General features: G+C 43.4%; 1 protein-coding gene and 1 non-coding gene across 7 annotated transcripts in view; both read right to left on the bottom strand.

Annotated features, from left to right (window-relative positions):
• LOC111167216 (uncharacterized) overlaps positions 1–23469 on the bottom strand; it is a 538796-nt gene that overhangs the window by 383572 nt on the left and 131755 nt on the right. For 2 of the 6 annotated variants that reach the window (XR_016391420.1, XM_089904832.1), the window contains exon 4: positions 1–23469. This exon is cut by the window's right edge. The exons of the other annotated variants lie outside the window; for them this stretch is intronic. The gene's annotated coding sequence lies outside the window, so the exon portion shown is untranslated. 6 annotated transcript variants of the gene reach the window in all.
• On the bottom strand, positions 16784–16853 carry LOC115804225 (small nucleolar RNA SNORD82). The gene has a single exon (XR_004025093.1). It is a non-coding gene; the product is annotated as a small nucleolar RNA SNORD82 (small nucleolar RNA).

Here is a 23469-nt window from a genome sequence, read left to right on the forward strand (position 1 = left end):
ATAAAAAAGAAAAAGTGGGTGATGAGAAGTCTCGTATGGGCCTGCAGAAGCAAACTACACCTCTCTCAAGAGCTGGATGCTCTCACTGCATACGACTTGGGGTTGTCCTCCCTTCGAATGGGTTCCTACAGATGGAAAACAAGCAGCGTGCATATGCTTCAGGGCATAAAAGATTGGACTTTGGCCGACTTCTCAATGTGTCCCTAACCAACCCCTCCCCCCACCTTTTTTTGCTGTTGTTGTCCTATGGTTACGGCCGCAGCATACTTTATTCCTGCTCTCCAAGTACAGATGTGGTCTGTACCTAGTTCTCAGAAGTAGGAATGTGAACAGAACTGCTACGTAACACTTCTGGGTCCTTATGGGTGCTCCTGATGGCCCCTCTCCCTTTGCCTTCTTGCTGGCTAAAATCTGCGACCCCTAGAATAGCATTGGGAGTCACGTGATGATGTAAGGGTCTCCTGCTCTCCTGGGGCCTTGGGTGACCATTTGGAGCCAGATCTGCCTTCATGCTCTGGGTGGGAGAGAAATGCATGTCTGTCTTTTGGACTGGCTGTCCTGTGCTGTCTCTTAGTTATAGCTACTTAGCTTTTACCCCCCTGTAGTAAGAGTCAGGAAGGATGCTAAACATTCCAGAAACCAGAAAAGTTGGTCTTTACAGAGATATCTTGTTAATTTTGACCTGGCTTCTATTGTCTCTGTTCATTATTATCGGTGCAAAGAGCCCCAGATGGTTCCGGCCATTCCTGCCATCACTTCAGAAGTACGGCTGAGATAGGCCTTGCTGTAGTCTCAGGAGAAGAGTGTGCGTCTGTGGTGGGGGAAGGAATCCACATGGATCCTTTCTGCTAGAGAATGTAAGCCATCATTGCTGCGTGGCCATCACTGTGATCATTTGTCACACAGGGTCAGTGGACACGTGTGTCCAGAACAACCCAGAAAGGACGCCCTCTGGAAGCATTCAGTGCTCTCAGTCAGCACTACTCCCCTTTGCAGTACTCAGCCTGGGCATCGGGAGTCAACAGTCCACCTGCGACCGACAGTCCGGTGCCTAGCCCGCCAGGGCTGCCACAACAGAGGCGCTCAGCAGCATTGCTCATCACCTGTGGAAGCTGACCTCCTGAGAGCCCACCCCGGCTGGGAGTTAGGTTTCAGCAGCCATGCCTCTCATGCTAAGGTAACAGAATGGCAGGGGAGGCTGCCTCACCAACTGTCTCCCCACAGATCACTGGGAAACTAAAATGCCTCTCTGTCTGCCACAGGTGCAACCCTCTGTCTCTGGCGAGCACATCTTTCTGTGAGTGTCTGACAAGAGGCAGGGGAGAAGAGCCAGGTGAAAGGGCTTCAGAGGCTACAGACATTCTCACACTTGCACATGGCACAGACGCTCTCCAAATGGGCATTAGGCTAAGCGCAAAGAGGCAGTCACAAAGGGATGAACAGTGTATGACTGCGCTCATATGGGGTCCCTAGAGTCGTCAAACACATGAGGCGGAAGAGAGAATGCTGGTCACCAGGGGCTGGAGGGAGGAAATCACGGGAGCTGGTGCTTAATGGGGACAGAGTTCCAGTTCTGCAAGATGAAACAGCTCTGGACACGGATGCTGGTGATGGTTGCTCACAATGTGAATGTACTTAATGCCACCGAATGGACACTTCAAAATGGTTAAAATGGCAAACCTTATGGTATGTACATGTTACGTTAATAAAAAAAAAATTTAAGTGAAAAAAAAAAGTGACCGAGATGTCTTCAGTGTCTGAAAGTACACATAAACTGTGATACAGCAGCACAGCTGAATATGAACCAGGGTTAAAAGAAAAGAACTATGTTAAAAAGCCACGAAGAGATGCAGAGGACTCTTAAATGCGTACGACTAAGTGAAAGATGCCAATCTGAGAAGGCTACGTACTGCATGATTCCAACTATAACATCCTGGAAAAGGCAAGTCCACAGACACGGTAAAAAGAGCAGTGGTTGCCAAGGGGTGGGGACGAGGGAGGGGTGTACAGGTGGAGCACAGGGGATTTTCAGGGCAGTGAAAATGCTTTGCATGATGCTACAATGATAGAAACGTGTCATTATACATTTACGTAAACCCACAGAAGGTCCAACACCAGCAGTGAGCCCTAATGTAAACTATGGACTTTGGGTGACGATGTGTCAGTATAGGTTCATCAGCTGTAACAAATGTACCCTCTGGAAGGGGGTGTGGACAAGGGGGGAGGCTGTGCATGTGTGGGATCAGGGGGTGTAGGGGGACTCTCTGTGCCTTCCCCTCCATTTTGCTGTGAACCTAAGACTGTTCTAAAGAGTCTTAATAAAGTAATAGCAGTGAAAACAAATTTCTCCTCCACCTCCAGCATTGACTAAACAAATTTCTCCTCCACCTCCAGCATTGACTAAACAAATTTCTCCTCCATCTCCAGCATTGACTAAAAGGATCATCTTCATGTTACGTAAATCTATGCAAACATAAACTGATTACAAACTCCTTAATCTCTAGCATTACACAATAATGAAACCAAATGAAATTTACAAAGTAAAGCAAACAAAACCCATAAAATCCAAATTCTTGTTCATTTAATGTGATCGAAGCTTCTGCGCTGCTGAAACCGAATGGCTGCTTAGAACGTACGTGTGGATCTGGCCGCCACGTGTGAGGCATGGCCAACTGCAGAGCGATGTACTTAACTGCAGTGCCCCCCAGACTCACCACCCAGGCATGCTTCTCTCTTCTCGGAAGAACAAAGTCCACTCAAACAACCGGCACTGAGGTCCTGTGGTATTCACTGGGAGAAACGCAGCATTTATGTACTTAGCCCATCTCTCTTCTCTCACTACTCGACCGAAGCAGAAGGTACCACTTGGCACCAGGGCAACTGTAAACACAGACAAAGGTACTGCACTGAGACCTCATACTGAGTCTTGTGTAAAGTTAGCCATCTTGACAATGCAGGGTGGGGTTCGTTAATTTTTAGATTAAATGAAATCTAAAATGAAGACAAAATGAAGACAAAAAAAAAATAAGAAGAAACAATGTGGCAGAAAATCAGCTACATACCAGAAATTTGTCTGCAGGCCCCCAGATTAGATTCAATGACTTTTGGATCAATTCTGAACTGCTTTCATATTTCTTCCAAGAATATGTTCAAGTTGGTTCACAGGCAAAGAAGAGGAATAGTAGTTGACACAGAAGGTAAATTTAGTTCTGCTTTTAATCACAGTGTGATTGTGAGGGAAAGTATTTCTCTACCGTGTTTTCCTCTCTTCAAAGAAGGGTCAGATGGTGTCTATGATCTGTCCTATCTTTAAAACTCTGTTTTAAATACAATAGTTTTTTGGCTGGCACATCTATATGCTAAGCATAATAAAATTTTAGCTGCTATAAAATGATTTTAAAAAAACGGCTTTAGCCCTACACACTAGAACACTGTCACTGTCTAAAATCAAATCACTGTGAAATGGACATTGATGTATATTGTGTAAAAATGTCTTTAGTTTAGTCTTCTCATTCATGGTTGCGTGAACATACTTTTTGTACTTTTTTTTAGCAGAGCTCAAAACAAAGTCATAGCATCCCCCGTTAGTGCAGTCCTAAACCGAATTCACCAGCTATGCTTCTCACACATTTCCTGTGTGCTAAAGGTCCTATCAAAATGATGTAACTTGATATATACCAGGGATCTGCAACACATCCTCAGTAAATGGCGAGACAGTAAACAAGTTTGTCTTTTCAGGCCACACGGGCAGCTCTCCAACTCTGCCACTGCAGCAAGAAGCAATTATAGACTCTGTACGTGAATGACCTTGGATGTGTGTCAGTAAAACAGGCAGTGGGCTGAATCTGGCCAGGGGCTGCCATTTGCTGACACCCAGTGTATAGGAGGGACCCACTAAGATAATGTGAACGTAAGGAAATGAAGAATAATTTTCATACTCCTGTAACTGTTTAGATATTGAAACAATGAAACTTCAAAGTTTAACGTATCAGGCTTTAAAAGGAAATTGTATACATTTCTTAAGTATTTTAATGTATGGTATCGTGTATGAAAATCAACCTGATACAGTGCAAATATATGTTTATTCCTCTCATATGAATTATGCCTACACTTTGTGTGTTCAAAGCATCTAATGTAAGGTAACTTCCTTTCAAACTCTTCCTTGAAATCAAGTTGAAAAACAGACTCAAAGGATAATTTGATATCAGTGAACAGTTAATTTTTCAGAGTATTTTCTTTTCTTTAACAAGCAATCTTGGAGGATAAAGATATGACAGCTTTTTTGCAAGGAAAATTTAGTATTTTTTAGAATTTTAATAGTAAAAAGTTCTTCCTCCTCCTTAGAAAGAACATTATCTGCTTTGAGGTAGTAGGTTATTTCTTCTCAAAGGTTTTGCTCTAGTTGGAAAGTCACACATCACCTTAATCCCACTGATAAAAACTTGGGGAGAGCATCGAAGATGGCAGAGTAGAAAGACCCTGAGCTCACCTCCTCTCAGGAGGACACCAAAATCACAACGATCTGCAGAACAAACATCAATGAAAGAAAAAAAAAAACAAACCTTGGACTTTTTGTCAGTTTCGAACAGGCATCTATGAAGAGAAAGTCCTTATACAAAATGAAAGAAACAGCTTTAGCATCATGTATTAGGACGCTGCTTACTGTCTTAAGTTATTGTAAAAAGGACACTGACATATAGCAGATGAAATATGCCATGCCATGTCAAATTAAAACCATTTAAAATCCCAGGCTAAGTCAGCATGACCATTGTGAACTGAATTAAATTTTATTCATGGGTTAAAAGTGTTTTTCAGTCAATGTTTTAATAAGTACAATTTCAATCTTATGGTCCATCTAGAATTGTTTAACCAAGGCACACTGAATAATAATATCTTAAAAGAAACTGATACAAAAGGAAATGGTACATGCCAGTACCCCTAATTCAGAAAGAATGGTAGATAAAAATGTTCCTAACCACTGACCTTGAGGGAAAATTAAATTTGGGTACAATAATAATACCTTTAGGCGGAAAGCCTTTGGAAATGCAAGGGAACCCCACATGCCGAACACTGCCCACTATTTTCAGTCTCCCTGTTGATATATACGTACGTGCCTACTCTCTTAGGGGTTCACAGAGATTCAGGCAGCCCGGAACAAGACGAGGAAGGAATTAAACATTTACATTTTAGGATCACTGAGAAATTTAAACCCATCTATTCAACTTACTAATATACATTCTTCCTTCAGAGCTTCAGGTTTGGATTTAAATAATCTATTTTTACGCAGAATCAACAATCGAAATACATATTTTTATTTCTGGTAAATGCTGGCCAGATAAGGAATGACGGGGAAAGCCCAAACGAACTCTGAAAAGAGAAACAGAAAATAGATGCAGTTATTAAACTGGGTCCTGTTTTGTTAAGTAACATCCTGGCGTCTCAGACCTGACTGCAATTTTCAGAAAGCAGAGGTACCTAGGATGAATTTGAGATTCACAGAGACACAAATGATTGTCAGAAGAATGTGAGGCACAAAAATTTAAGAATCCCCAGAAGAAACAGATGGGGAATACAAGGATTTCTGCAGGGTCAGTTCTTAAAGGACAAAGAAGTTTCATCCCCCGCCCCCGCCTGCCAAAATCATAGGATGGAATGCCTTAAAAAAAAAAAAAAAATTCACATGTAAAGAAAAAGGGCACGTTTGATGTCTGTGAAAAATAAAACTTTTTGGACATTGGAATCAATATGTTCTGGTACAACGTAACTACAAATTATGCTTGTCATAGCGGAGCAATGCTGAGTCTGTCTCATTCTCTGTCTACCGTACAGTAGCCTTCCCCGCCCACTTGTGAACCTGTCCTGCATGTTTTTATTAGTAGATCCTACACTCTACTGTAGACTATTTCAACGGCTATGTTTAAAGTGACTTTGGTCTTTACACATTTCTCCTGGTTTGTCCGTTTTAGCTGACAGTTTCTTGATTTTATCAAAGGGAGTGTGCACAAATTAAGATTCCCAATAAAGCGACATAAGATCATTGATTTCAAAATAAATCAATTACCGTAGAACGAGCTAGGGCTTCAGCGTCAGAAGATCTGGGTTAAAACGCCAAACTCTACCAGCAGCTAGGCACTTGGCAGCCCTGATGCAGTTAGATTCTTTCTCTCCCTCTCTCTCCCGGGTACATTTATCTGATCCAACTCCCTAGGAGATTTTTTATTTTGTAAAATGCGGCCGAGATCTGTGAAAGTTCTCAGCCAAGTGAGAAGTCCTGCACGATGACGTCAAGAGAGTGTAACAGAGAGGTGCCGGAATGCAAGGCAGAAGACCAGGCTCTAGATGGACGCTGACCTGTAAGCAGCTGGGTGCCCCTGAGGAAGCCCTGTAGCCACAGCGGTGCTGTGGAAACGGTGCAGATTTGCAGAGAGGTGAGACGCCCTTCGAATCCCCGTGTGCTGTTGGACATACTTGTTAGCTTTTCCCTCAACGTCCAAATTTGTAAAGAGCAAATGATACACCGGAGTCTCAGGGTTTCGGTGGGAATTAAATCACATAAGGTGGTAAAGCACAGACGCCCGTCCCAGGGACTGGCATCTCCTCCGTGAGCGCACGTCCCCTCGAAGGCCCAGGTGGTGACGACGCACCTGCCACCTGTGCCGGCAGGGGACGCCCTCAGCAGGCCTTGCACCTGCTGACCTGGTGTCGCTCACGACTCCCCTCCTGCAGGGGGCTGCCCACCCTGCCCTGAATGCACAGACCGTACCCACCCCTCAAGGCCGAGGTCAAAGTCATCTTCCCAGGAGAGCCCTCACTGTCCGCCAGCCTCAGCCAACTTCCCCTCTGAATTCCCGGAGCGATTACCACGGCCTCACGCCCTCTCTAACCCTGCCACACTGCCAAGCGCTACGTGCTGCTCCCAAGGTTTTGAGATTCTTATTTAAGTACTGACTTGTGGGCTCTTCATGTTTTAAATTACTCTCTTGACCCCTACATTTTACAGTCCCTCACAGTGTCGTAAGTAGCACAGGGCTCAACAAGTAATTTTTGACCTCACTGCTTATGACTCTTCCACGTGTGCATTTAAACTTACCATCTTTAGTTTGCAGCAGGTTGACAAAAACAGAGGTAGCTATAAAACATCGTAAAATTTATTTTTCCAGCTTTTATTTTCAAAATACATTTGCTTGTGCCTGTCATTTCATCCTTCTACCCTCTCAGCAGTGAAAGACGTTTCAGATAGACTGAATTCCATTTTTTAAGGTGGGATCATCATTCATCAAGAGGTGCTGATCTGGGCTTCCCTGGTGGCGCAGTGGTTAAGAATCCGCCTGCCAATGCAGGGGACTCGGGTTCGAGCCCTGGTCCAGGAAGATCCCACATGCCGCAGAGCAACTAAGCCCGCGCGCCACAACTACTGAGCCTGCGCTCTAGGGCCCGAGAGCCACAACTGCTGAAGCCCGTGCTCCTAGAGCCTGTGCTCCGCAACAAGAGAAGCCACCGCAATGAGAAGCCCACGCACCGCAATGAAGAGTAGCCCCTGCTCGCCGCAACTAGAGAAAGCCTGCACAGCAACGAAGACCCAATGCGACCGAAAGTAAAATAAAAAAAAAAAAAAAAAAAAAAAGAGGTGCTGATCTGACTTGACCAACATTTCACATAAGGGACACTGTTGCCTCTGTTTGTTATCAGTTTTCATTATGATTACTTCTCAATCCAAACATCACATTAAAGATAATATTTCTCAATTAAAAAATCAAAATACACAGTTTAATAACATAAATTTTAAAGCAAGACTGTATAATTTATATATACCTTAGTATTTCTAGAGAAAAATTAACATTTAACTTGCATATTCAGATACCTGTTAACACTGACCTGTTTACTTGGAAGGTTTTGTTGTGCACATCTGTAGACCTAGCAGTTCATATTCACTGAACTCAAAAAATGGGGGGCAGTTTGTTGTAGATGTAGATGCAGCCAACCTGTGTGTGTGTGTGTGTGTGTGTGTGTCTGTGTGTGTGTATGTGTTATTTTCCACTGAGGATACTTGGACACTTGACAAACTAGAGAGTTCTCTATACAACATATTACTGAGTTTGACCACAGCAAATCCCCTGCCCAAGAACTCTTCTGAAGCATATTTTTCTGTCTTTCCAGGTCTTATGTCTAGTTCCCAGTTCAGTACAGGCAAAAAAAAGATGCTGATGGGAAAAAGAAATGAAACTGACACTTGCAGAAATAATCAATATGGCTTCCCGGCTGGGGCCCACAGCAGCAGGCCCACAGCTGTACTCAGAGTAACTGCAGGATGGCGATTGCTGTGGGAAAGCCTTACCTCAAGACACTGCGAGACGCGAAGGTGGGAGATGAAATAAAAGGTGAATCATTGGAAAATTCACCTGGCCTGACCGTGCTGGAATACAGAGTTGGAATGACTAATGGCAAAGCAATTTTAATGTTCTTAAAAGTAACAAGCTTTTTTTCTGGGCTGGGGAGTGGTGCATTAATTTAGCAAATGCAATAAAACCCCCTGTTTTGCATTTGAACACCTCTTGAGATCAGAGTACAGCAAAATCATTCTCAAAATTTACCCAGATTAATATTCAGCTTTATCGCCATGCTAATAAGTATGACTCAACCAGGTTACAATATGGGATGTGGTCGGACTACAGCATTAAGTTGAAACAGTCCTTATTCACCAACAATATTTTAAATCACTCATTTGAGAAAGGAGGAAATATGGTTCTGTTCCTGGTAAGTCATTAGAATACTGTATCTGACCACTTTTCCACTGACAGATTAGCGTATCTTCACTTCACTATGAGAACAAATTCAAAGAGCTTAGACAAAGAGATTGTGACACTATTTTTTTCGACAAGCCAGTACCTTTCTTTTTTTATTTATTTTTATTTATTTTAATTTTTTTGCGGTATGCGGGCCTCTCACTGCTGTGGGCTCTCCCGTTGCGGAGCACAGGCTCCGGACGCGCAGGCTCAGCGGCCATGGCTCACGGGCCCAGCCGCTCCGCGGCATGTGGGATCCTCCCGGACCGGGGCACGAACCCGCGTCCCCTGCATCGGCAGGCGGACTCTCAACCGCCAGTACCTTTCTTATCTCCAAATGTGAGGGCCTGAGTATAACACATTCGAAACACCCTGATTTAGATGGGATGGAAGAATTTAATATATTTTAGAGGAGAGTATCGTACCCAAAGTGGTTTAAAAGATGACAATTTTTTCACTTAAAGTGCAGGAACCATTTATTCAAAACAATGTTCATATATAGAACGCATGGCTTACCCAATGGAAATGGATGAAACAAACTCTTCTTATACCACTAAGCACAGCTACATATGGATTTAGTAGTTTTTCAGTGTGCTACCCCAGGAATTTTTCTAGGGCTCATAACATTATTTATATGAGAGAATGTGTTCTGAGTTCTGAACAACCACTTACGAAGGGACTGCTGGAACTTTTCTAATGTAATAAACATCACCATGACAATATACAATGTTGCTTAATATTTGGGGCAGTCTTTATTTACCTTCAGTGATGATACAACTTGCAAAACCATGTGGTATTAAAGAGAAGGAGTCTGATTGTCTTCAAAGAAACCCTTACGAAACTGGGAAGGTTTGCCTAATGTGTTTGACTCTTAAGGAGTTACTTATGGGAAATAAGAAAAATGGTTAATAGGTGCTTCCACATATGTGACAGGAATATTGCAGAGCTGGAAAATGACAAAGATGTGCATTTGTCTTGCAGGGGCCACAAAAGACTTACTTAAGTGAAAATCTAGGTCAAAATGGACTTTGGAACCCTGCTCTCCTCCGGGTATTGAAATAGAGATTATTGCTTTATATCTCAGGACCCTGCCAGGCATGGTGTGAGTATCAGGGATGGGACAGGTGACACCAGATTGGAAAACAGTTAGAAATTAAACCTGCCCAGTTGTTAAAGGTGAGCTGCTCAAAACCCCAATCCAACAAAGGGAAGACACATCCACCGGTAAGAAGAGAGCCAGACAGGTGTACAAGAAGAGCCAAGAGAAGTTATCCGGAAGGACGGTAGATCGGCCTCTGGTTAAAAACGCAGGCTTTGGAATAGGTCAATCTTGAGGGTACGGTCAGACTCTGCCACTTCATAGGTATGCAACCTGCACCAGGTTTTTAAACTCCTGACTCTGAGTTTCTTCTTACGTAAACTGGGAATAACACTTCACATCTGATACAGTTGTTGTAGAGTTCAAGGGCGTGAGGTGTGCTAAGGGTCTGGTGCACCACAGTGACTCATATTATTGCACCAAGCAATAGGACTTGATGGAGAGGCACTCAGGTCTCATGGGTCACTAGACCCACGCACACCAGATGAGGAGATGTAGCAGGACAGGGGGCAGGCAGGCAGCTCTGTAAGCTGACAGCAGTGCCTCAGGGAATTCGGCTTGGAACCCACACCGGTACCAGCACCACCACCAAGGTGGCCTCCAAGATCGCTCCAGGAAAACAAATTCAAAACCAAAGTCACGCGAGCTACACAAATGCACCTTTCCGAGAAGTCTGCTGTTCCTTCCCTTCCAATCACCCCCAAGTCCTTACCAGGGAGAGAGACACTGGGAAGATGCTCACTGGGTGGCTCATCCTCAAAGCAAGGTCTGGGAGATTTCCAGCTTCTGGAAGTTTAGGGTTCCAGAAAGGACAGTGAGCTCACAGAGCATGGATCTGGTGACCAGAACCAGAAAAGGCAGGCAGCATGTCACAAGAGAAGGGCAAACTGGAATCTGGTTACTGCATCGTTTGTGCAAAACCAAGGTTAGACTAGTAGATGGGGGCTTGATGCCAGGTACCACAGCGCTCCTGCAGCTAGAAGGGGACTGAATTTAGAGGATTAACTGACCCAAGCAAGGGACACAGAACATTGCAAAAGAGCAGAAAACTGGCTCCACCAACAAGGTAGATACCCAAGTGTAAAGGGCACATTGCCTGTCAGTGTACCAAATGTGTATATGCCCTTCGAGACCATTAACACATTTGGCTCTATTTTATATCTCAAAACTGTTGCAAGGTGTAAAATTGCTTCTGTCCTTTCTCAGCGGTTGTGTTGGCGTCTAAAATGACACGGTAAAGGTAAACCTCTGTTAACCGGGACAGAGAAGCTTCAAAAGCTTTGGTATTCTAATGACTAACTTCAATATCTCGTGTATAAACATTTGTTGTGTTTTAACTACCTGACCTCCCAACTGAGATTTATGTGTCCCCCTCTTTCATTTTCCCTTTATTCATAGCACTCTGCCAACTCCTAACTGTAGCTGGTTTGATATCTAACCCGTGACTGTAAAGGACACACGCCACTTGGCCAATAAAGATGCTGATAATTGGATGGAGGCTTCCATCTGGATTCGTTACTTAACCCTTAGCCAGCAGTTGCTTTCCTCCCAAAACTTCCTTTCCCACTGAAGAAGTTAAAACCCCGTTGTGACATCAAAACACAGGTGAAGGCTCGGGTCTTTTCAAGTCACCTGCTGCTGTAGTTTCAGGCCTGCATTCTTCTCGCTCCATTCTGCAAAACAGTGGGATGCAGCTCCCTTCTAAAAGGTGGGAATAAGCCACACCATGAGACTTCCAGAGACTTCATTCTCTTCGCCTTTTCCGTAACGTTGGACAGGAGTTTCCCCATGTAAGTCAAAGGAGCTGAAGCAATTAGGCACAACAGAATCTCCTCCACATACGGTTTTATCGAATGACTTCCCAGACGGTGCAGCATTCAGAGTTGTAACTACCACGTGGCCCACGGCCAGCCCACACTGATCTACACCGGCCCTTGCAGATCATCTATCTTTTTGCTCAAAGTAATCCACATAGGAACAGCAGGACTCAGTCCAGAGTTTTATGTTTTTAAATACGATATATCCAGAAGAGCGGTGACCACAGTTAAGTAGCCACAACATGGGCAGTGCACTGCTTTGTTCTGTCAGCGGATCAAGTTAATGCTGTTTCTCTCCATACACGGTACACAGGGAAAGCGTTAATCCACTTCAGGGCAGTTCACAAAAACCGGCCACGGGAAAGCAATGTAAAGCCAACTCTTCTGCAAATGTTTATCTGCGTACCTACACGTGCCTACATGTAGGGAATCCACACTGCATGTAGTGTCTCAGGTCCAGCTAGTTAACTAACTATAGATCGTTAACTAGCTATCTTCTCATCAGTCAGGACTCAACAGCAGGAAAATGCTTCCACTTTTTAATTACTCATGTTCTGAGCGCCTAGTTTAGCCACCAAATTGGCTAATGGCTGAAACTGCTGTACCAACTTGGTGCTGGCTTAGCAGTCAAAGGGAAGGAGCCACGAGAAGTCCTAGGGGCTGAATTTATACCAGTGTAAATAAATAAACTGTGGATGAAGTCCTCCCTTCACAAGCTGCACTTGAGTACCCCCAGCCATCACCCAATCACTGCTCTCAGCGGGAACTGGATCCCTGCCTGAATCAGTACTTGAAATCTACAAACCATGATGCAATTATATTTTGTTTGGCTTTCACAGAAGATAAATCCCAAATCCTTCCGGCCCATTTACTTGAATGGGTGACCTTCGTAAGATTTTCTCTATTGGAGCAAAGCTGTTTGTTAGGTGTCCCTGGTTCACGCAGACACACGACATGGATCAACTGGTGATAACGCACCTACAAGTTGTTAACACCAGTGGATTCTCCCTCCAGACGATGCTCCGTGTGGCTCCCAGGCTGCTCATCGTCAATCACTTAACCAGACAGGACAATGCTGTGCAACTCCCCTGCTGCAGGCAAACCAATTCTTCCGAAGGAACGTGTTGGTTTAGTGACTTGCACTGAGCAATGAAGCTCAGGGACCTGGCAACCATTTTTCTCCATGCCTCGGTGCCGCAATTCCACACGGCTGGGCCCACCTCAACTTCTGTCAACTCGTTCACAATCCTCAAATACATACAGTACTTGCCCAAAGAGGAAAACTGTTAGGGTGAGGACTCTGTGTGTGTAAGTTTAACTTTAATGTACTTCACAAATGAAAAGGAAGCTGAGTCTGTTTTGCTTGTAAATCTAAAGAAGCAATAGAGAACACAAGTTGAGACACATTTCAGTGTTTAAAGGGGAGCAAATTGGAATCGTGATATAGTAGTACTTCCACTAATTCTCCACATTTACCACTGGGGATAAAAAAAAAATACACTGCACTTTGAAAGTTCTACTAAACAATCATCTCTAAAGTCTCGGGAAGACACAGTTACCTAGGAATAAAAGAAACTATTTTGTTGCTAGTTAACAACTGAAAAATAATCCACGCAACACTGTGTCAGGTTTCACTTTACGGCTACTCTGTATCAGGGTTTCTCAACATCGGCGGTACTGATACTCTGACCCTAATAATCCTCTGGCATGAGGAAGTGCCCTGTGTGCACACTGTAGGCTGCATAGCAGCCCCCCTGGCCTCTGCTCACTTGATGCCATAATCACTACCCCACTCGGGTTATGACCATCAAGAATGTCTCCAGACACTGCCAAGTGTTGCTTGGAGGGCAAAATCAAGACGAGTTGAGGACCACTGGCTTACAGGAATAAGTAAACGGGAATGTCGGCGTTGGAAGCCTATCAGTTAGCCGGTTAATTAGTTAGCAATTCATGAATTCGTTCGACATTTACTGAGCACAGGGCCAAGCGCTGTGCAAAGTACAGAGGATGTAACAGTGAACAAGACATCTCTCCTTGAAAGGCATACCGTTTACAGGGAGGGGAATGATAGACCAACCGTGAGAACCCGAGCTGCCTCTGCAGAAGGGCTGGGCTGGCACCTGAGCTCTGAGACGCCTCAGGATGCGCACGGGGCCACCACGGGCTCTTAAATTGGAGATGCTGTAAGTGGCCTGAGCTGTATCCCAGGAAGTGTTGCCGGTCTCTGCTGGCACGGTGGGTTGGCAGAGAACAAGTCTGGGGCCCCAGCAGAGCTATCAGCCTGTAACTATATCCCGGGAAATGGAGAGAAGGGAAACAGGTCGGCAGAAAATGCTGTGACACAATGAAGGATAATGGATGGGTGTGTGCTGGGGTGGGGCTCGCTGAGGGGAAGAAAGAATCCAGCAAGAATGGGTCTTCCTGTCCCGGCTCTGGCACAGCTAGATGGTGACCTTCGATAACCCTGGAGAAAATGGGGTCAGAATGGGGACTGCTGACGTGAAGCTGATGTCTTAGCGGTCAGCTTTCTCCAGACAAAACCCAAAAACAAAAACCCAAACAGTATTTTCAACATTTATAAAAGTAATGTTTGAACCGCTCAAATGACTTTGATATTCTAACAAAAAATGTCTCCAAGAAGTAATTTTTTGTAAATCAAATAAATTAAACTTATAAGCTTATGAAGTCTCTGGTTTGCAATCATTCCAACATTTTTTTATGAGCCTGGTGAGACACTTTTATACCTTTCATCTCAAATGTATATTTTATATTGGAATTATAGAGCCAATATGTTCAGGTTTTTATTGGGCGCTGTTCTCTTAAACACTGCCCTGATTTACTCCCCAAATTAGCACAAAATGCGTCTGAATCCTATGGGTTCCTCTAATGCCTCTATGTATTTGGTGTCCAGCTTTCCCAGGTAAGGACACCCTTTACCTGGGAAAGCGGGATTCTGCTAACTATGGTAATTTACTTACCTTCGTAAGCGTCTTCCTAGGGTGTCTCCTCAGCAAGCAGGCGTGTAATGAGAGACCTGGGGCACAGATACATAGAGCTCATTTTCTCCAAGACTTCTTCTCAGTCCCTCATCTCGTTGGAGACAGGCTGCATGTTCTCCGCATTTTGTGATCTCACAACCCGCATCCCTTACCCAGGCTGCAGATTACCTAATCACCTACTCTGCTTTGAGACTACAACACCCCAAACCAGTTCCATCACCAGGATGCTCCAACTCATGTATTCAGTGTGTAATTTCATTCTCACTTCTGTACAGACTCACTCTGTTGGAGGAACCAACACTCTTAGGATCACCTAAGTGGTCAATGATTGGATTTTGTGTCTCTCTCAAGGCTGTGTTTTGATCTACTTCACAACACAAACGTGAGGCAAAAGGCAAGGCCTTCGAAAAGTGAATTTCATTAGACACAGAATGCGTGTGAAGTGCTGAGTAATCGAAAATGCTACTCTCTGGAGGCTTCTGTCCATAAGCTGCTGAAATAGAATTTTCAGTTTACATATGCATGGATTGTTTAACAATACACCCAGTTGCAACCACAAGTATGAGGCTATTTAACTGTATTTTTAAATGCTATATTTCAGAAAAAAAGGAAAAATTCTACCTTTAAAAAAATTTGTTTCCACAAATAAGCCACTTCCCAAACATCTCATTCTGAGCAAAAATCTGACCATACACTAGTACCTCTGTGAACATCACATGATGCTCAGAGGTTTCTGTCTTAGGTAACGAAGACAGACTTGTTCCCCCAAGTGAGATCACAAAGAGAAAAAGAAGACTGTACAGAGGATGGGGAAGGTAATGGATTCAGTCTGGGACATGTTGAGTTTCATAAGAATTACAGTAAATCCATAAATTATTCTTTACATCTCTAAAATATCCATTCCTTCCTTCCAGGCAAAGAGAGTAAAATGAAGTCATGTGATAAATTACCCATATTCCAATGACATATGTCAGGAAAAGTGAAACTGATCACCTCCCAAATTGATCAAAATCTACACCACAAACTTTCAGAAAGTACTAGACAGGGAAAAAAACTAGTCCTGATAGAACAGAACAGGACTGACTTCTAATTATTTGCCTATTCCCGTCCCCCTCTGAGAACATACTTGAGAGTCAGCAAGTTCTTGAGAATCCTTAATAACACTCCTGCATTTGGAAAGCTGCATAGAAAACACTCTGGGGGGTGTGGGGGGGAAGGTGAAATGAAAGGAACAAGCAGGTGAGTCTGACTTCTGTGCAGGAAGGGGAGACTCCAGGGCCACATCTTGATGGGTACCAAGTGTCTTGTGCGAGAAAGAGAAAGAGAAAAGGGCATAAATCCATTCTGGAAGAAAATATAAGAGAAGTTTAAAACCCCCCCAAAAGTTTATGCTAGCTCTTTGAAAGCCTTTTAAGAACACGACTTCCAATGGTTAAAAAAAGCTTAGAGGTAAGATGATAAAAGTACTGAATTGAGATAAAAAAGAAAGACTGCAGAACCAAGGGAACAAAGGCATCATGATGTACAGAATCAATAAATAAAGGAGTCATCAGAAAACGAGATAGGGTGGACCAGGAACTGGATTTAAAGGAAAGCCATCAGAGAATCACAATGAATGAGCTGAAAAGGACAATGTGATTGAAGTAAAATCTGAAAGAGAGATGACGACCATTAAGAAGGATTAAGATGGGGCTTCCCTGGTGGCGCAGTGGTCAGGGGACGCGGGTTCGTGCCCCGGTCCGGGAGGATCCCACATGCCGCGGAGCGGCTGGGCCCGTGAGCCATGGCCGCTGAGCCTGCGCGTCCAGAGCCTGTGCTCCGCAACGGGAGAGGCCACAACAGTGACAGGCCCACGTACCGCAAAAAAAAAAAAAAAAGAAGGATTAAGATGATCCAATGAAAAGATTAAGGACTGCCCCCAAATAAAGTAGGATTTTGAAACACATGAATTTATGGATACGTACATATTAAAGTTAAAATATTTTAAAACCTTTACAAGAAGAACAAGTGTCACTTTTACAAGCTGATTTCCTTGAGGAGGGAGGAGAAGAATGGGAGAATGTCAATGTAACTTTTTTTTTCATAGCACATCAGAACACTGCAATATAACATCAGGTTTCAGTATTAAGTCTCTTGGTTGTTCATCACACGCGTGTATCTTTTTTTAAAATCTGAAGCAAATATGGTGAAAATGATTTTAAAAATATGTGAAATCAAGGCATTTACATTGTTTAATACATTAAACTGTTAAATGGATGATTACGAAAAAAATAATTTTCTCCTGAAATAATATAAAAGGAAACACGCGAATCCAAAACACATAAGTTTGGGGAGAGATTAGGTAAGACTTAACGGCGCTGGGATACATTCCAAAGCTTTTGCTTTAAGGATAAAAAGCCATTCAGGTGTTTAGACAGAAAAGCGAGACACCTTCACTGGAGGAGGAGAAAGTCAGGTTAGGCTCAGACTTCAAAGTCAGAAGACAACAGCGAGGTAACTATAGTCTTCAGCGGGGAAATGTGTCACCCAGTAATTTTATACTCCGAGGGTATTAAAAGAAATATAAGAGTAGCAGGCACCCTGAAGTGCCAGGGAACCACACCCTCCCTCTCTACAGCCTCCATGTCAACCAAAACCTGTGTCTGGAGAGGGCAGGACACGCACCTTCTCCGGAACAAAAGCACCCTGAGGTGCAGAGCAAAGGACAGCCGCGGGTAACACCCTCTCAGTTGAATTCTGGGACCACACTTAGAAACAAATGTTTCCATTTCCCACCATGTTTCCCACCCAGCACGGGTGTTTGACAGCTCAAGCCGCAGCGGCAACAACACAAAGCAGGATAAAACAGCAACGAACAACACAACACTAAAGATACGGTCCCTCCACTCGGGCTGAAGGACATGCGTTACCTCATGCAATCCTCAGAAGCCTCGGAGGGAAGCACCATTACACACACGGATGAGCTAACTGGGGAGAGACACTTCCTATGTTGCTCAAGGTCACATAGAAAATTAGTGGCAAAACCTAACTTTGGATCTAGGTCTCAGTCCAAACCCATAACTACTACAGTACCGAACATGAAAAACCACATGATGCTCTCAGAATTGCTGAATTTCAGACTTCAGGAAATAAGGAGAGAAAGATTTTTCAAGAGTTATTTTCAACACCTTGGAATTACATACCATACACAGGTATGGATAATCACACAGGGAACAAGTGTAAGGTGTAGGTAAAATCCACAGCTGAGCTGAGTCTCTCAAAAGTTGACCCTTTCTTGTTACTAATATTCCACGTGTTCTCATTTGTAACATTTCTCACTGTAGATAATGTACATTAGCTGCCGTTCACATTCAATTTACCAGAAATACATTTGAAAATAAGGTAATCTTATTTCATATGAGTCCTAAGAATGACTCTAGATGCACGTGAGAAAATCTCCTCCCTTTTCACCTAATTGCCAAGATTTCGGGAGACATGTGGGGAAAAGGAAATTAAAGGCAATAGGTATTTTTCATGTTGTGTTGGAATACACCGAAATTATAATCTCAGGATTCATATTCATTCCTAATATTTCCCAGGGGCCTATTATGCAACCACGAGCACGCATGTGCATGTGTACACACACACACACACACACACACACGAAGTACCTTCCTCCCCTCCCTCCAAATGAAGGCAACAAATGAGTTTCTCTAGTAAAATCAGATTAATCAATTCTGGGCTATAGAAAAATTTTCTGTTTCCCCAGTTTAGAAATTCTTAGAGATGCTAATGTAGTCATGTGAATTCTGAACCTTCAAGAATGAATTACAATATGCTCTACTTCCCATACTTATATGACTTCCTCTCCAAAACACATAACTTTTACTGTATTTTCCCTCATACAGAGCAGCTGCTGTGCTGTGATATTGAATCAACTTTGCTTTTATTGACCAAGTGACTTCATATGTGTGAAAACAGGTACCACTTCAAGGGTTGTCAGATTTAGCAAATAAAAACACAAGATATCACATTAAATTTAAGATTCAGATAAACAGCAGTTAATTGTTTAGAGTATGTGTATCTCATGCTCAAATGAAAAAACTGTTCGTCGGAAATTCAGATTTACCTGGGTGTCCTGTGTTTCATCTGGCAGTGCTGAACACTACAGAAGAAAAAGAGGACAGAGCTGTGGCATTTACTGGGGATGATGGAAACCTAAAATGCTTTGAGTCGGTGTTGGTAGAATCCCACATATGGACAATATTCTAAAAACTGGAACTACCTACCCTCAGCCCCAAACTTTCATGCCACTCTGTCCCTCGGGTACATGTTACTTTAAAACATCATTTTGACACGTTTTTTTCTTTTTATTTACTCCCTCACTGAAATGATAAGGAATCAACCATAAAGGGAACTTAGTGGCTAACAGTAAACTCTGTAGGTAAAGTATTTTTTCACTGCAAAATCACACTTCAGAGGGGCACGAAATAGCTGTAAAGGCCAAAGAAATTAGTGGTGGGATGTTCTGAGAGGTACATGATGGCGTTACACTTGAGTCATGATTAACATTTTCTCAGAGTTTTCTTTTTTTCACAGCGACTAACACATCATTATTCCTCTTAAGTAATGAAAAGCTGGGAACCTGGCCAAAAGTTACCTTAACAGATGCTATTTTATCATTTCAGAGAATTCCATCATTTTTCACATCTTGGTAATTATATTTCAGAGGCAGAATTCATGCTGAGTATGGTGGGCTGCTGCTACAAAACTAGACCCCAGAAATAAATTAACCAGATAGCTCCAGCAAGCCTGGGGACGCAGGGGGCCCCGGCCCGCCTCACCTGCGGCTTGGTTTTCGGGAATCCACTGTTTCCTATTTTGTGCTTCATTTCAGCTCACCTTTTCACACTTGCTCCAAACCGAATTACCTGTGGGGAACCATGAAACTCTTGGTTTCCTTTTGAGAAGATTAACTCGTTGCAAATATTCTGGAGTTTGGAGAAAAAAGAACTACAGGTTCTATCTCATTAGGTACTCATGCTTGAATTACACCACGATAACATTCCCAAAGGACGCCAAGAGCACAGAAGGGCAGACTTATTTTTAAATGTTTTCTGAGGATGATAATAATTAACATTTGTTTAATCTGACTTCAAATCACTTCAGACCTGAATCCAACTGGCCTGAATATATAATAACGCCTTCACTAATATTCATTTGTTTCTTTGACATACCCGCAAATTCACAAAAGGAAACTCTCGGCTTTCCAGAGGTCAGTGCTCATCAGACCAAATGGATTATCTGTCCTGATAGCAGGGGGTTCACAGAACATGCAAACTCAGTGCCAAACCAGCCTAGACACTAAGAGTAATGCTACTGATACTAGTCGGTGAGGAGGTAGTAGCAATGGCTCAGGCAGATGTTCAGAGCTGCTCACCACTGCACTTAGGACTAGGAGGAAAGGAACATCTGCTCTCACACTTGTGAGACCTGGGGGGACAGTCACTTTTCATCCTGAGTGTCATTCATAACCAAGGACGGTCATTCCCGTTCTAAGGCACTGGGAGGTCATCTAGGTGAGGTCACCCTGGTAGAAGTTTGCTTTTCCACTGCTTTCAACATCAAATATCAACACCGTGGGGACAGACTCGCTGGCAGACGGCAAGGGATCCTTGTGCGTGGAGGGAACTGAAGCTCTTTAAGGAAAAAAAAAAGAAAAAAGAAACAAACGTCCAGCTGACAAGGTTGTATGGCCTGGAAAGCTGGCTGGGTGTTCATTCGCTTGCTTTATTTGTTCTGGAAATGAGTAGGATGCTTTCATTAGCTGTCCTTTCAATTCGGCTCCAGAGCCAGTTTAAGAGAATCCTCATCTGAGAAGACACTCCTAAGTGTGGGACGTAAGAGAGACACAGGACCTGAAAACAATCAAGAATCCTCCTTCCTTTCTCTACGATTACGATAAAAGTGGGATGTAGAGGTGTACTGACCTGCTGCTGAAAGCAAAGAGAAGAATTTCTTCTAGAACAGGCAGTTAAAGAGAAAAATCTACCATCATCTTTAAATTAGAAAATGTCAAATGTGAGAATGGGGTAGGGGTCATAAGAGCAGCAATTAACAAACGCTTTATAAAACTGCTGAGGAAGGAAGAGGCACTCCTCTGCCTCGGCCCACAAGACTGTGAACCTGCTACATTTGCAAAGTGGAGCTGTTCGATCCTTGAGAAGCAGGAAGAAGTTATTCATGCTAATAAACGGGCCATCTCTGAAGTGCTTTTCACAATACCTTCCTGTACGTCTAGAGGCTAAAAGGTTTTCTCTCCTCTCCCCTCCTTCCCTTTCATTTGTTTTTTCTCTTCTAAGTCTGAAGTCCAAAAGTTTACAGCCTGTTCTGAAAGACAGTTGGTTACCTTGCATTAGTATTAATTTGGCTGTGTTGACTAAATATTCAGCTGCCAACTGGATGCCTTACATGGTTTGAAATAAAATCCATACAAGTTATGGAAATGTTGAAAACTAAAATGAGCAAGGCTGTTTTGGCCCGAACATATTGTTTCCAAATTAGATTTTATGTGTAAAAATGTAAAATTTAGTGTCTATAAAAACTGTATGAAAATATACTTCTATGAGTTATAGCTATATATATATATATATATATATATATACACACACACATTATATATATAATGGTTCTATCTATTGTGACAGCTATAAATATAAAAACAGTATATAATCAACAGTAAATTATGTATCACTCATCCTTTCTAGGAATAAATATTTTCTTTAAAAAATTATTTCAACGGGCCAATATTTGATTTATGGTTATTTTATTTCAAGTTTCTAGTTCTTCTCAGGTTTATAAATTTGGATCTTAAAAACATTTATAGTTCTGGCAAACAATTTTATGGAGTTTATGTATATAAATACATGGAGACCATTTTAAAATCCATAATCCCTGATTCTGGGATAAAAGTATGCCAGTAGTTTCAACCCAATGGTTTACTGTGACAAAAAGGACTAAAGGAACTCAGCAAGCGAGACTGGTGGGGAAATAACTGCAGCATAAGGAACAGCCTTTACTTCATAACCTGCAGAGCAGTCTGTATCCCGTAACTTATGTTGAAGAATTCACACGATCACCAGTTTCTCAATACTCATTCCTGAGATCATCAGGGAACGTAGAAACAGATCACCCCTTGGCAATCTTTTAAAATAATAATTTGGGATGCGGTATCACCAATCATTCCCTTTTGACTCTAAATCAAACGTGGTTAATTGTAGATAAGCTACAGTTGACATTGCACATGTAAAGGCAATGTTTGCCTTTTCGTCACAACCCCCAACTCTCCTAACCCAGGAGGACGAATTGTGCGCAGGGACCTGTCGCTTGAGGTCTTCCCGGTAGTGACAGGGCCTGTGCCACGTGCAGGAGGCTGCTCGCATGTCAGTCATCAAGTAGAGTCGCTCTCCACGTCCGATCACCCTTCTCTGCCCTGCCTAGTGAAGCCTGGAGCTGGGCCCTTCAAACACTCTTCCTGACGCACATGCACAATGTCAGGCTTGTCAGTAGACAGTGCAGGAGGGACCCTGCAGGGGGAAGGGGCTTCTTCCTCTCCAGGTTCTAATGACTCCCCTCCCTTGATGCTCCTATGACCAGGTTTCCAGGGGTCTGCACGGGCCACCCAGCGGTGGTCACCCTGCAGCAACTTCTGTTCCTCACTAGCTTTAACCCGCTAATTTGGACCAGTCCTCTTCCCGGGCAAACCAAAACTTATCCACAGTGGGCTGCAACCACACCCTCTCCAATGAGTCTGAATCCCATCCACGGGGAGGAGCTCCTTCCCAAATTTATTCCCTCCCACCTTCAACACTCTTCCTCGGGCCCTATCGTATTCTCTAGATAGATTCTCTTCTGCCTTTTCTTCATAGTTGACCTTCATTAGCTGTCAAAATAATTGTTTACTTTTCCCTCTGCCAATTACTGGTGTGGTATTTGTCTCCTGTCTGGAGTGTGATGGGTAACGTTCCCCAAATCCCTTTCGTGGCACCAGGTAAAGGTCCACCCTACAAGAAGTAAGCATGTCTTAAAAAATCTTTTCCCGGGCTTCCCTGGTGGCGCAGTGGTTGAGAGTCCGCCTGCCGATGCAGGGGACGCAGGTTCGTGCCCCGGTCCAGGAAGATCCCACATGCCGCGGAGCGGCTGGGCCCGTGAGCCATGGCCGCTGAGCCTGCGCGCCCGGAGCCTGTGCTCCGCAACGGGAGAGGCCCCAACAGTGAGAGGCCCGCGTACCGCAAAAAAAAAAAAAAAAAAAATTTTCCCAAGTGCAACTCAAAAAGTATGAGCACTCCCACAAACACTTTCCCTAAAATAAACTAGTCCCTTCACAGAGTGTCCCAAACAAATCCAACAACATGGAGGCTTCTGGGGAGATGAAGAGGGTTAAGTTACACAGAAATTTCTTCTATTGACCTCTTCATAGTGATATCTTCAGACTGACCTCGATGGCTGGAGTGACGTGCGTCAAGACTGCCTCCCCTTACACACAGCTTCTCAAAACTCCTTACCACTTATCCACATTTCGTGTCTCATATTCAGCTTGTATATCTTATTTCAGCAAAACCGAAGTTAGGTTTGGAAGTGACCCTGGGCAGTTCCTGAGGGAACCTGAGTTTCTGCCGCCATGAAAACCTTCCTTCACTGTGATCTGGACGAGTATGTTTGCTTTCCATTACTGTGCTACCCTTTTCCAGCAACTGTATCCCGTATTTAAATCCTTGTGCTTTCCGAAGACA

Source organism: Delphinapterus leucas, chromosome X (genome assembly GCF_059928025.1).
Source record: "Delphinapterus leucas isolate spDelLeu-1000000601 "Yukka" chromosome X, BTC_Dleu_Yukka2, whole genome shotgun sequence".
Lineage (NCBI taxonomy): Eukaryota > Metazoa > Chordata > Mammalia > Artiodactyla > Monodontidae > Delphinapterus > Delphinapterus leucas.